We start from the raw sequence: 15,060 nt of genomic DNA on the forward strand, positions 1-15,060 counted from the left end.
AATTTATCTACTTACTCTTGCTTCAAGGAATGAGTGAATTCCATCTTGTGTAGTTGTGTTCCTAGCTCCCCAAATAGACGAATCCCCAAAATGGTAAACTTGTTGAGTTGGCGACTGGCCACTTTCACTCATACAAATTAAAGGACCGCCCTATAGACAGAAGTTTGCAACTCACTCAGGATTCAGGTCATATTACCTATGGTCATCCTGGTGAAATGTAAGTCTCTATTTGAACGACGTTATATAATGAGACTAAACATTTCGTGGTCCGGTCTTATATAAACTTCTTTTTATAGAATATCCCCGCTCGCATGTCTAATGCATGAATGATCAGGATCATATCATTTATAGTACTTTACAACAATTCTAACACCTACAAAGCAGGTCATACTTGTAGTGTCACCGGGATAAGGTACCAAGCTTTATCCATCTACTACAGACCATTTAGGTTATCACTTAAAGATGATCCACCTGTATATCTCCACATACATGTTTAAGTTACAACGATAACCTTGGATGTTAGTTTATTAGTTTGTGGTTAATACAACTAAAATATCACATATTTTATAGACAAAGTGAATAAAATATCGTATATTATTAATCAAATAAAACTTTGTTTACTCAATGTTTACAAATTATAGGACCCTACAAGATTTAGGGCATCAACCCCAACAATCTTCCACTTATCCTAAAGCTAGTGGGGTGTACAATATAATGAAATACAAGTACAAAAAACAATAAATTAGGGCATAACACGCCCAGTACAATATCTCCCACTTGCCCTAGTCCAGCCGTGGTCAATTCCATAGACCCATACTCTGCAGGTGACCCTCAAACACTATAGCCGTGAGGGCCTTCGTAAATGAATCAGCAATATTGTGCTCTGAAGTTATCTTTGTGACAATCAAATTCCCTCGATGCACAATCTCTCAGATGAGATGATACTTCCGCTCTATGTGCTTGTCGCGCTTATGACTCCTAGGCTCTTGGGAATAGCCACAAAACCACTATTATCACAATAAAGTGTGATGGACTTTGATATGTCTGGAACAACTTCCAGATTAATCAAGAATTTCCTAAGCCAAACGGCTTCCTGAGCAACTTCATAAGCCGCTACATACTCAGCTTCCATGGTGGAGTCCATGATGCACCCCTGCTTGGTGCTTCGCCATATTACTGCCCACCCCTCCCCCGGTTAAGAGTGAATATTGATCCTGATGTGGATTTTCTAGAATCCCTATCGGTCTAAAAATCAGAGTTCGTGTATCCCATAAGGATCAAATCCTTAGAGCCATACACAATCATGTAGTCCCTAGTTCTCTATAGATACTTGAGGATATTCTTAACGGCTGTCTAGTGATCTAATCCTAGATTAGATTGATATCTACTGACTATCCTCACTACGTAGTAGATGTCAGGTTTAGTACATAACATCACATACATCAAACTGTCGATGGAAGATGCATAAGGGATTCGTCTCATATCCTCAACCTCTTAGGGTGTCTTAGGACATTATTCCTTAGACAAAGTAACTCCATGCCTAAAAGGAAATAGGCCTCTCTTGAAGTCTACATCGAATACTTAACAAGTATCTTGTCAATATATGACGCCCGAGACAGTGCTAACATTTTGTTCTTTTGATCTTAAAAGATCTAAATACCCAAAACAAACTGAGCCCCTCCCCAATCTTTAATTTGAATTCGGTCGCTAGCCAGTCCTTAACCATAGTCAGTAAACCTACATCATTCCCAATGAGAAGGATATCATCTACATACGGAAGGAACTCTTATTCAAGAGTATCTATGAGTGGAAGCAGATCTTTCCAATTCATTGTGACAGATTTTCCACATATATATTCAAACATATAGATATGTATTCACAACACTAAATTACTGGCATGCTTAAAGGATCAATAAATAAGAGACCGAGAGATCATACCAGTTGAAGACTTTTCTACACAGAAAATCTCGCTTTCGTTGAAATGGCAAGCTATTGTTCTGCAACTCTCAATCGTCTACCTCGAATAGTCTCCACACGAACAGAAGGAAATAGGGACGATACCACCACTCGAATCCCTCAGTATTCTCGGAGTGAGAATCCAAAGGGTGGGCTTTGTTCAGATTTGGTAGAGGGGAGGAGGAAGGGAGATCGTATATAACGATCAAGCAAGTGGGAGAAAGACAAGTCTATCGTATAAATAAAATGCTTGATGGTTTAGGTGAAGTATACGATGGTGTAGGAAAAGGTAAGCGATCGTCTATACGATCGTTTAGAAAAACTCGGGCGCTAAATGATCGTTTAGTAAAAGATAAGCGATCGTTTAGTAAATAGCGCGCACGGGTGTAAGCGTTAAGCGATCATTCAGCACTATCGTATAGGTAAGCGATCGTTCAACACTATCGTATAGGCTCTTATTTTACTAAGCGATGACACACTTTAAAACTATGTCCTCTCCAATTCTTAACACACCGTGAGCTATTTAAGCGTCTCAAAGTGATTCTTCATCTTACTCATCTGTTATGAATACAGAAGAGATGCCAGCCAATTATCCCATAACTGTCCAATTAATAGATAATAAATATAATCACATTATATTCATAACCTATGGTTTAATATCATATATTAACCATAGTATTTTTCTTCCACTAGATATAAATCATATTTATATCCAATTTCCACTAAATTAATGTATCTCATACATAAAATTAATTATATCATAAATAATTAACTAGTTCAATTATATCATATATAATCGAACACCCTCTTGTCAATTGAACATTTCAAACTGACCCAAAAACTGATTCTCAACTTGTATCCAAGCTACCAAGGGGACCTTATGGACCTATAACTCAAAGCTCGAACAGTACATGAATAACTGACTAAACTCTTTAACCACGATGTCCACCATCTGTTAACTGTCAGACATTCCACTAAAGAGTGACAGTTGAACTCTTCTTACCATAGATATTTCTATGTCCATTGGATATAACCAATCATCAGTACGTGACCCTTCACAGATGCTCATAAGTACAGCTGGGCCAATTAATCGTTTTGTCTCTGTAGTTACATCTTACTCCTTAAGTACCATTGATCCCTCTAATGAACAATATAACATAGTCCTAATATGTGTGAATACCTCTCGAGCCATAAGAAGGTGTGTGGCACCACATTGTTCAAGCCCCGAGATCAGCCTTAAGGGAGCAATCTATCTACTTACCCCTGCTTCGGGGAAGGAGTAAAGTCCATCTTGTGAAGCTGAGTTCCCAGCTCCCAACTCAGATGAATCCCCAAAGTGGTAGGTTTGAGATGGCGCTCTGGCAACTCGCACTAGTGCAAATCAAAGAACCGCCCTCAATGGTAGGAATTCTTAACTCACTCAGAATTGAGATCATGTTACCTATGGTCATCCTAGTGAAGTGAAATCTCTATCATGAACGGAATTATATGATGAGACGTTAACACTTTGTGGTCGGTCTTATACAAACTCTTTGTATAGGACGTCCCCGCTCGCATGTCCCCTATACGAATGATCTTGATCAAACCATCTGTGGCAAGTCACAAAATTTGTAACTATTCCACAAAGTGGGTCGCGTCCGTAGCGTTACCAAGATAAGGTTTCCCTTCTATATCCATATACTACAGACCATTTTGGTTACACTTAAGACAGGATCCACTTGTATGTCACTACATATATGCTTAAGTAACATAAAGACAACCAGGGATATTAAGTTTATTGGTTTGTGGTAAAGAAAATAAAACATCTAAATGTGCAAAGTCAAGAAGTGAAGTAAATATCATATATTATACTTCACAAGTGTTCATACAAAATGTATTTACAAACTATAGGACACGAGACTTTAAGGCATCAACCCCAACAATCTCTCACTTGTCCTAAAGTGAAGTTAGGTTTACAAAGACAAGTACAAAACAATAAACTAGGTTTAAAAACCCAGTACAATAAAATTTCCCACTTGCCCTAGTTCAACTGCGGATGGCCCCATAGACCCATGCTCTGTAGGTGACCCTCAAACATTGTAGTCGTAAGAGCCTTCGTAAACATATCAGCAACATTTTGCTCCGAGGCGATCTTCGTGATGATCATGTCTCCTCGATGCACTATCTCGCGGATCAAATGATATTTCCGCTCTATGTTTTTGCCGCGCCTGTGACTCCTAGGCTCCTTAGAGTTTGCCACAGCATCACTATTGTCACAATAGAAAGTAATGGGCTAAGACATATCTAGAACAACTTCTAGCTCTGTCAAGAACTTCCTGAGCCAGACGGCCTTCTTAGCAGCTTCACAAGTCGTCGTTACATACTTGGCCTTCATCATGGAGTCAACGATGCACCTCTGCTTAGTGCTCCGCCACACTACAGCTCCTGCATTAAGAGTAAAAACTAACCCTGAAGTGGACTTCCGAGAGTCCGTATCAATCTGAAAGTCAGAATCCATGTATTCAATAAGAAACAAATCCCTAGACCCATACACGAGCATGTATTCCCTCGTTCTTCGAAGATATTTGAGGATGTTCTTACCTACGCTCCAATGACCCTGGCCTAGGTTAAACTCATACCTACTGACTATTCTCATAGCATAACAGATGTCTGGCCTAGTGCAGAGCATCGCATACATCAAACGCCAACGACAAATGCATATGGGACCCATCTCATCTTCTCAACCTCTTGAGGCGTCTTAGAACAAATGTCCTTAGACAAAGTGGCTCCATGTCTAAATGGCAGTAAGCCTCTTTTAGAGTCCTGCATCGAGTACTTGAGCAAGATCTTGTCAATATACGATGCCTGAGACAGTGCTAGCACTTTTTTATTTCGATCCCAAAAGATCTGTATACCCAGAACAAACTGAGTCTCTCCCAAATCTTTAATTTGGAATTCGGTCGCTAGCCAGCTTTTAACTGCAGTCAGTAGACCTAATCATTCCCAATGAGTGGTATATCGTCTACATACAACACTAAGAAAACTACTAAACTGTTGACGATCTTCTTATAAACACAAGATTCATCAACATTTTGATCAAAGCCATACGATTTTATCGCAGTATCAAACTGAATCCATGATCGAGACACATGTTTCAACCCATAAATGGACTGATTCAGTTTGCAAACTTTTTGCTCTTGACCTTGGGAATTGAATCCTTCGGGTTGCACCATGTAAATGGTTTCCTTAAGATTGCCATTCAGAAAAGCCGTCTTGACGTCCATTTGCCAAATCTCATAATTCTAATAAGTGGTAATGGACAGGATGCAGATCGACTTTAACATGGCAAGAGGTCAGAAAGTCTCTTCATAGTCGACTCCCTCCACCTGGGTATAACCCTTTGCCACAAGTTGAGCCTTGAAGGTTTGCACCTTCCCATCAACACCTCATTTACGCTTGTAGATCCATTTACAACCTATAGGTCTTACCCCATAAAGCTAATCTACAAGATCCCATACTGAGTTGAAGTACATAGACTCCATCTCGAGATTCATGGATTTGACCCATTCATCCCAGTCAACATCCTCCATTGCCTTTTGATAAGGAATTAGATCCTTATCGTTGCTATCTGCCACCATATCTAGGATTTTCGTGAAACCCAGATAGCGATCAGGAGGGTTTGTAACCCTCCCACTGCGTCGAGGTTCCCTCAACTCTTGAGGTGTAACTGACCTACCAAATGAACTATTCATCAACAACTCTAGCTGACGAAGCAGGTTCTTCAAATACTCTTGTTGAAGTTTTAGTAGTTTCATTGGAAAGCTCAACTTTAATACGTGGACTGTGCTTCCTGATATGATCCTCCTTCAGGAAAGTAGGTTCGTGGAAACAAACACCCTGCTTTTGGACAGTTAATAAAAGTAATCCCCCCGTGTACCTACAAAGAGGCACAACCTCGACCATGATTCCAACTTCTTGGGATTTACCTCAAGCACATATGCTGGCCAACCTCATATGTGGAAGTGAAATAAGCTTTACGCCCATTCCACAACTCCAGAATTGTTCTTGCAACACTCTTAGAAGGAACACAATTGAGTATGTATACCACAGTCTCCACTGCGAAACCCCAAAACGAGTCTGGTAAGGAAGCGTAACTCATCATAGAACGAACCATGTCCAATAAGGTTCTATTTCTCCTCTCCGCTACACCATTCTGCGGAGGTGTATCCGATGCTGAGAGTTGGGAAACGATTCCATGTCCTATCAAATAGTCCTAGAACTCAAAATCCAAAAACTATCCACCTCGATCTGATCGAAGTGTTTTAATCCATCTATCCAAAGCATTCTCAACTTCATCTTTGAATACTTTAAACTTTTCAAAAGATTTAGACTTTCGTCACATCAGATAAACATACCCATATCTAGAATAATCATTAGTAAAATGGATAAAGTACTCATAGTCTCCTTGAGCTTGCACATTCATAGGACAACAAAGGTCAGAATGTACTAATTTTAGAGGCTCTTTGGCTCGATAAACTTTTCCAATAAAAAGATCTTTTAGTCATCTTACCCTCAAGGCAAGATTCACACACTGGTAAAGAATTTTCTTCTAACTCACTTAGAAGACCATTCTTCACCAATCTCTTAATCCTATTGAGATTGATGTGCCCTAATCGAAGGGGCCAAATTTGGGCATTTTCTTTTGGAGAAACTCGTTGACGTTTAGATTGAGTTACAACAGATTTAAACATCTCTATGTTATGAAGGGAACTTAAGGTTAACGGTTTTAGCACATACAAGTTATTTTCTAGTTTAGCTGTACAAATTTCAACACCATCCTTATGAATAAACACTTTATTCAATTTAAAAGAAAGAGTGTAATTGCATTGTAACAGACATTTTACAGAAATAAAGTTCCTTCTTAGTTCAGAAATTACAAAGACATCTTTTTATATAAGAGACTTATTCTGTAAAGTTAACTGGATGCCTCCCACTACCACAACTAAAACGATGTGCTCGGTGCCTACTCGCAATGTCATCTCACCAGCCTCCAGCTATCGCCAGGATCTAATCCCCTGAAAAGAAGAACAAACATGATTAGTAGCACCCGAATCAATTATCCAGATAGACTCATCATTCTCCACTAAACAGTTTCTAATACAAATAAATCACCTTTACCTTTGTCTGCTTTGACCTTAGCCTTGGTTGCCTTCCTTTCCTTCAGATAGCAAGGACAATTCCTCTTCCAGTGTCCGTCCTGGTTGTAGTGGAAACATTTTTCTTTTCCAACCAGCTGTGGACGCTTCTTCTGGGCGACAAATGGTAGTTTAGCAGATGTTTTCCCTTTCTTTTACCACCCTTCTTCTTCTTCCCCTTTTCAGAGTTAGAAGTTGAAGGTGCAAACTTCGTTCCTAAAGTCGAACCTTGATGGAACCTTTTAGAAGACGAGACAACATTTGCCTTACCTCTCTTTTTCTCCTTACTTTTCAACAAAGATTGGTAAGTCTGCAACTCATTGAGGAGAGTAGTAAGGGTATAGTCAACTTTATTAAGAATCGTATTGCTAACAAAGTGGAGGAAGTTCTCTGGCAATGAATGTAGGATAATGCTAACATGACTGCCCTCATCCATTCATCTCTGCCACGTTAAAGTGGACCATCATATTTAGCACGTGTTCGCAAAAAGAGATGCCTTCCTCCATTTTGGAGCTGAAGATGTGTTTCAAAGCCTTGTGTTTGAGCTGTCCAGACGGTTGTCCGAACATTCCCCACAGGGACTCCATGATCTCACGTGCTGAGACATGGGATCATGGTTCTTGGCCAACACGTCACTAAGACTAGCCAAGATATAGGTTGGGGCCTTCTCGTTTGCCCATGTCCAACGCCCGTATGCCGCCTGAACATTTCGAGTAGCATTCTTAGGTGGAATAGGAGGACTGTCCTCCGTAAAGATAAACTTCAGATCCTCGATGATGAGTATCGTCGTGAGCATATGTTTCCAACTCGAATAGTTTTGGCCATCCAGTTTGTCGGTGCTAATTAAACTGATAGTGGTTGTAGCCATTTCAAATTGTTGCTGAAAAATGAATAAACTTTTATAAGACTTTGCAAAACCATGTTTTTAATCAATTAGTTTTAGCAAAATAGTTTCCAAGTACCCTAAGTGATAAGACTTCTATTTTGCAATGAGCCCCAGCGAGGCAGGACAAATGTCACTAGTGGGGTGATCAGATGTCCCTTCACTGGGATGAGACATTCTCAACCATTAGGTAGAACCAACTCTTGGAACTGAACCTAACAGCCAACATTTGTTTGATTCAGAACTGTTAACCCTTAACAATTCCACGAAAGTGTAACCCCTCGTTTTCGGCCTCAGAGTCCGCCCTAATGTGCCCACCGTAGGGAAAAAGTATATTAGGACAAGAGACTAAGTAACCTTATCCTCTTACAGGAGATAAAAGAAAGAAACGTGCAAAACAACCATCCTATAGGGGGACACTCCCAAGGTGGCTCGAGGCTATGCATAGGAACATTTTCAAACTAACGAGAGAGGTCGTGGGATATGTTGTCGCACTTCCCACTCCCACTTACTATGAACATCCTCTCCATCCACCTTGATATTGACCTACCCAAACACCATCCTTTATAGGGACACTCCCAGGGTGTCACGAGGCTAAGGATAGATCTCACGGTATGGACAATAAGAGAGAAATGAAAGAGGTTTAAATGAAGCATCAAATACCCTAAGAACCTCTTACTAAATTTTCTACCTAGAGGTTTATAAACCTGGACAATCCGGCTACTGATTATAATCTAAGTCATTTATTAAGTTTGCTCAAAAACAAATTTTGTCTTTGAAATAAAACAAGTTCAAGTAGTCACATTAAACTCTTTAGTGGATTGTCCTTAATGTGCATGCATGCATCAAATCTATCTAATTCACCTTTCCAGGTAGGTTCCTAGGTAGGAGTGTTCCATTGTCGTCACCTTAAATACCCCAGCCTAGACAGAACCCGCCTTAAAAAAATTATCTCTTATAGATAGATTTGCTATACTTTAACCTTTTATTATTTATTTTAGTTCTAATTTCATTTTAAAACCTTTATAAAACAAACACTAAAACATACATTGCCACATGATGAGGTATTTATAACGCTTAATAAATAATGCATACATAAATATAACTCTTATATTATATGATGCATAAGCATGTACTTACGTAATTTAAATCATGCTTCTCTAAATCATAACATTTATAATAAAGAGAAGATGCATGATCAATGCTTGACCTAAGTGGGATTTTCTATATGTTCATACCATATGACATAAAAGAAATATACATTGCATGTATAAAACCATGGATCAATCGACCGAGATGAACCAACACAAAATCTGAAAATTCTAACTATTACATTATTCCACCGAGCAAACTGGTTCATAAGCAAATCGGATCTTGAACCGCTAGGCAAAGCTCCATCGTTTAGTAAACGCCTCTAGGTAAACGATCGTGTAGCGCACACTAGACGATAGTACGAAAGCGAAATGATCGCATAGACGACAACGAGGCCACGAAGCCTGATCGTCTAGGCGATCGCTTAACACGATAAAGGTAAACTATTTACCACGTATCTACTCTGCGATCATATAGTGAGTAACTAAGAAATGAGGCTTGTTAAGCTATACGATCATCTAGTGCATGCGTGTGTTAAATGATGGTTGAGCATCTGATACTTAGCGATCGTTTACCTCATCGTCTACACAACTTGACCAATGTTTGATCGTCTTCTTCCTCGAAGAACAGAAATCCTTGCTCTGAACTTCTTCACAAATGACTAAAGACTCAAACTAACTTTGAAGTTACAGACTCGATAGCAATTAATTGAGCGAAAAAACGCAGGAGCCTTTACAATCAACTGGAGAATTTAACAAACCGAGGTTACATCCCAGAAAACTCCATTAATCCACACATCCACAAATGATTTAACAATTAAAATAGAGAGTAGACATGTTGCACCCACCGAGAACGTAAATGCAATTCTTTTGTAGCAATGAATTGGAATATCAGAAACATGGCTCTGATACCAATTGAAGGAACTCTTATTCAAGAGTACCTATGAGCGGAAGCAGATCTTTCCAATTCATTGTGATAGATTTTCCACATATACATTCAAACATACAAATATGCATTCACAATGAAAAATTACTAGCATGCTTAAAGGATCAATAAATAAGAGACCGAGAGATCATACCAGTTAAAGAATTTTCTACACAGGAAATCTCGCTTTCGCTGGAACGACAAGCTATCGTTTAACAACTCCCAATCTTCTACCTCGAACAGTCTCCACACTGTTGGTATTGGTGTCCTAATTCTCCCGAAGTCTCGTTGTTTGTAATGATACATATTGTTTTATGAATAAAATAACTGTTATTTCATTCTGATATTTACTCATATTCAATAAACAAAGCTCCATGGTTATCTTATGTAAACTTAAGCATGTATATATGATATATAAGTAGATCATGCCTTAAGTGATAACCTAAATAGGTCTATAGTATAAGGATTAAGGTGGGATACTTGATCTTGGTGACAATATGGATACGACCCACTTCGTAGAGGTTTGCAAGTGTTGTAAACAACTACAGATGGTAGATCCTGACCATTCATATGGAGACATGCGAGCTGGGGTGTCCTATACAAAGAGTTTGTATAAGACTGAACCACGAGATGACTAGACTCTATATATAACGTCGTTGATACTAGAGACTTACATCTCACCTAAACAACCATAGGTGACATGACCTCAATCTTGAGTGTTTTGGGAACTCCTGCCTTTGAGGGCGGTCCTTAGATTAGAATGGGTGAGAGTGGCCAGATTGCCAACTCAACATGCCTACCTTTTTAGGGACTTTTCTGATTTGGGAGCTGGGAACTCAATTACGCAAGATGGAATTCACTTCTTCCCCGAAGTAGGGGCAAGTAGATATATTGCTCCCATAAGAGCTGATTTTGGGGCTTGAACATAGCGGCCATAGCTTCTCTTTGGAAGAGAGGACTCAGTCATAGTAGAACTATGACTTTTATTCATTAGAGGGATCATTGGTACTTAAAGAGTTAGATGTAACTACTGGGGCATAACGGTTATTGGACGAGTTGTACTTACGAGCGATATATGAAGGGTTATCACACTGCTAATTGGTTAAGATGGACACATAATATATCTATGGTAAGGAAAGTTCAGCTGTCGATCTTCAATAGAGTGCCTGGTAGTTAATGGATGGTGGATCCTGTGCCTAAAGTGTTTAGTCAGTTATTCACGTACCGTTGGAGCTTCGAGCTACAGGTCCATAAAGTCCCCTTGGTAGCTCAATGAATTCAAGTTGCGGATCAGTTCTTGGTGTTGATTTGAAATGTTCAACTTGACAAGAGGTAATTTGATTATATATGATATAATCGGTATGGTGTATGAGATACATCAAGTGGAGGATTAATATAAATGAGATTTACATTAAGTGCCATGAAATAGAAAAAAAGCTATGGTTTGTATATTTCATGAGATAAAATATTAAAACTATAGGTTATAAATATAGTATGATAAGTTGATTGTCATTTATATTTATAATAATATTAATTATTGGATAATTATCTCTTTTTCTCTAATAACCAATTGAGTGGGAGGTTATTGGATGTTTCATGGTAACTATGAGTTAAAAGAAAAAATGTTTTCCTAATTTTAGTAAGAGTAAGAAAAAGAAAAAAAAAGTAAGAAAAAAATTGCTCACGGAGAAGTTGTCAAGTAAATAAGATTTACTAAGGGACAGCTTGGAGTTAGCTAAACAATCGTGGAGCGTTCTCAGGCGATAGACACTCAGCTAAGCGATGAGCTAAACGATTGCATAGCTTTTGCTAGACAATCGCATAGCTTTTCCTAAACAATTGGGCATCGACCTATGCGATAGGTTCTTCCATCTCCCACTTGCTCAATCGTTTGAACGATTGTGGTTCCTTCGTTTTTCTACCTCAAACCAAGTCCACACAGAGCCCACCCTCTGGATTTTCACACCGAGAATACCAAGGTAACCTTCTTGGTGGTGTCTTAGTCAACTCGGCACTGTCGAGGTTCTAGGGAGGCCGTTCATGGTGTTTGGGGTGTTCGTGACCTTGGTGATCGCTTAGTTCGAGTGCACGGTGTTTATATAGTGTAGCAGTGGTGTTGGACGAGCGTTTGTGTGTTGTTGTGTTCCTGTGATCGAGCGTTCATGATAAAGGAACTCGAAGATGAATCTACAAAAGTGTGTTGATTCTTGTCCTTGATCTTTTCTATAACATGTTGTAATTTCTGTATTTCGCATAACCGTATGTTTCTATTTGTGATTGTAATTGTAATATTCATATACAATTGAAATTTGGAATGATCCTTCCACTGCTCATGGAAATCCTCGTGTTTGATTTCCTTCACACAAGAACAGAACGAAACGGGGATGACACCACCACTCGAAGCCCTCAGTATTCTCAGAGTGAGAATCCAAAGGGTGGGCTTTATTTGGATTTAGCAGAGGGGTGCAGGAAGGGAGATCGTATACAATGATTAACCAGGTGGAAGAAAGACTTGTGTATCATATAGACAAAATGCTTGATCGTTTAGGTGAAGTATACAATCATGTAGGAAAAGGTAAGCGATCATCTATACAATCGTGTAGGAAAAGTTAAGCAATCGTTTATACGACCATTTAGAAAAACTCGGGCACTAAACGATCGTTTAGTAAAAGATAAGCGATAGTTTAGTAAATAGCGTGCACGGGTGTAATCGTTAAGCGATCGTTTAGCACTATCGTATAGGCTCTGATTTTACTAAGCGATGACACACTTCAACACTATATCCTCTTCAATGCTTAACACACCGTGAGCTATTTAAGCGTCTCAAAGTGATTCTTTCATCTTACTCATCCATTATGAAAACATAAGAGATGTCGGCCAATTATCCCATAACTGTCCAATTAATAGATAATAAATATAACCACAATATATTCATAACCTATGGTTTAATATCATATATTAACCATAGTATTTTTCCTCCACTAGATATAAATCATATTTATATCCAATTTCCTCCAAATTAATGTATCTCATACATAAAGTTAATTATATCATATATAATTAACTAGTTCAATTATATCATATATAATCGAACTCCCTTTTGTCAATTTGAACATTTCAAACTCACCCAAAAACTGATTCTCAACTTGTATCCAAGCTACCAAGGGGACCTTATGGACCTATAACTCGAAGCTCCAATGGTACGTGAATAACTGACTAAACTCTTTAGCTACGATATCCACCATTCGTTAACTGTCAGGCATTCCACTAAAGACTGACAACTGAACTCTTCTGACCATAGATATATTTCTATGTCCATTGGATATAACCAATCATCAGTATGATGACCCTTCACAGATGCTCGTAAGTACAACTGGGCCAATTAACCATTTTCCCCCTGTAGTTACATCTTACTCCTTAAGTACCACTGATCCCTCTAATGAATAACACAACATAGTCCTGCTATGTGTGAGCACCTCTCGGGCTATGAGAAGGTGTGTGGTGTCATATCGTTCAAGCCCCGAGATTAGTCCTTAAGGGAGCAATTTTACTTACCCCTACTTCAGGGAAGAAGTGAACTCCATCTTGTGAAGTTGAGTCCCCAGCTCCTAAATTAGACGAATCTTCAAAGTGGTAGGTTTGAATCGATGCTCTAGCTACTCGCACCCACGCAAATCAAAGGACCGCCCTCAATAGCAAGAGTTCTCAACTCACCCAAGATTGAGGTCATGTTACCTATGGTCATCGTAGTGAAATGAAGTCTCTATCATGAACGGAGTTATATGACGAGACGTTATCACTTCGTGGTCAGGTCTTATACAAACTCTTTGTATAGGACGCCCCCGCTTGCATGTTCCCTGCACAAATGATCAAGATCAGACCGTCTGTGACAAATCACAATACTTGTAACTATTCCACAAAGTGAGTCGTGTCTGTAACGTTACCAGGATAAGGTTTCCCTTATATATCCATATACTACAAACAAATTTTATTATTACATAAGACAGAATCCACTTGTATGTAACTACATACATGCTTAAGTTGCATAAAGACAACCAGGGATTTTCAGTTTATTGGTTTGTGGTAAAGCAAATAAACATCTAAATGTGCAAAGTCAAGAAGTGAAGTAAATATCATAAATTATACATCACAAGCGTTCGTACAAAATGTGTTTACAAACTACAAGAAATGAGACTTTAGGGCATCAACCCCAACACATACAACACTAGAAAAACTACTGAACTATTGATGTTCTTCTTGTGGACACAAGACTCATCAATGTTTTGATCGAAGCCATAATATTAGATCGCAGTATCAAACCTTATATTCCAAGATTAAGATGCATGTTTTAGTTTCTAAATGGACTGATTAAGCTTGCATACCATTTGCTTTTAACCTTGGATTCTGAATCCCTCGGGTTGCACCATATAAATGGTCTCCTCAAGATTGACATTCAGAAAAGCAGTCTTGGCATCCATTTTCCATATCTCATAATCATAAGGTGAGGCAATGGATAGGAGGATCCGATAGACTTTAGCATGGCAACAGGCGAGAAAGTCTCCTTATAGTTAACTTCTTCTATTTGGGTATAACCATTTGCCACCAGTCTAGCTTTGAAGGTTTGCACCTTCCCATCAGCATCTCATTTTCTCTTGTAGATCCATTTACAACCTATAGGTTTAACCCCATCAAGTTGATCTACAAGATTCCATACTAAATTGAAGTACATAAACTCCATTTCGAGATCCATGGCTTTGATTCATTCATCTCTGTCAACATCCTCTATTGTCATCTTCAACCTCGCCATCAACTACCATAGCTAGGATTTTAGTTAAACCCATATAGCGAATAGGGGGTTGCATATAGCGAATAGGTGGGTTCGCAACTCTTCTACTATATCGAGATTCCCTTAACACTTGAGGTGGATTTGACCTACTAGATGAACCTACTTCAACAACTCTTATTGAGGTACTAGGCTCTTCAACAACTCTTGTTGAAGATTCAATAGTTTCTTTAGAAATCTCATTCAAC

Source organism: Benincasa hispida, chromosome 6 (assembly GCF_027475165.1).
Source record: "Benincasa hispida cultivar pf3 chromosome 6, pf3_genome.v1.1, whole genome shotgun sequence".
In the NCBI taxonomy this organism is placed as follows: domain Eukaryota; kingdom Viridiplantae; phylum Streptophyta; class Magnoliopsida; order Cucurbitales; family Cucurbitaceae; genus Benincasa; species Benincasa hispida.